We start from the raw sequence: 843 nt of genomic DNA, 5'->3' as shown, positions 1-843 counted from the left end.
CAGCAGGTGTAGACAGCTCGTTCAGTGAGGAAGTCCCAGCAGCAGGTGTAGACAGCTCGTTCAGTAAGGAAGTGCCTACAGCAGGTGTAGACAATTGAGTCAGTGAGGCAGTGCTTACAGCAGGTGTAGACAGCTTGTCCAGGAGGGAGTGCCTACAGCAGGTGTAGACAGGTTGTCCAGTGAGACAGGGAACAACAGAGATGCAGCATTAAGGAGGGTTTTGTTTTGTTTTTTAAGGTAGGGGATATTATTGGACTTTGTATACTGATGGCAGTGACTCAACAGAAAGAAAAATTGCTGATGCAAGAAAAAGAGTGTCTTGCCTTGTCCAGGCAAGAGGGCACCAGACTTGGGACAGCTCGCTCAAGGTAGAGAAGGAAAAGCAGGTCGCACGATTGCAGGCACAGGTGGGCTGGAGGATTCATTTGGGGGAGGATGAGGGCTTTATTGTGATTATTCTACTTTCTCAGTGAAATAAGAAACAAAACAAGCAACTGAGAGCGAGACAGGGGCATCTGCAGGTTGGCAGAGGGAGGAGAGGGTTTGAAATGCTCATCCAGGGCTGCAGGGAAGAGAATCCACAAGAGGAATGTGTAGAGTTGACAAGAGTCTGGAGCTGGGGGTGACTAGGTCCGGGACAGAATGTGTGGTGGGCACTGCTGCACGATGCCTAAGCCAACGACAAGCCGAGCTTGTCACCCCTCAAGGATCCCCTCTTCCTCCGGACCCTCCAGCATGCTTGCTCACAGTCCCTCCCCCATCCCTCTCCGACCTCAGTGTCCTCCTGCTGCCCCCTGTCCCCTGCCGCCCCCTGTCCCCTGCCCCGTCCCTCACTCTCTCACC

This window comes from Mandrillus leucophaeus, unplaced genomic scaffold, assembly GCF_000951045.1.
Source record: "Mandrillus leucophaeus isolate KB7577 unplaced genomic scaffold, Mleu.le_1.0 Scaffold28, whole genome shotgun sequence".
Lineage (NCBI taxonomy): Eukaryota > Metazoa > Chordata > Mammalia > Primates > Cercopithecidae > Mandrillus > Mandrillus leucophaeus.
This window is presented reverse-complemented; position numbering follows the sequence as displayed.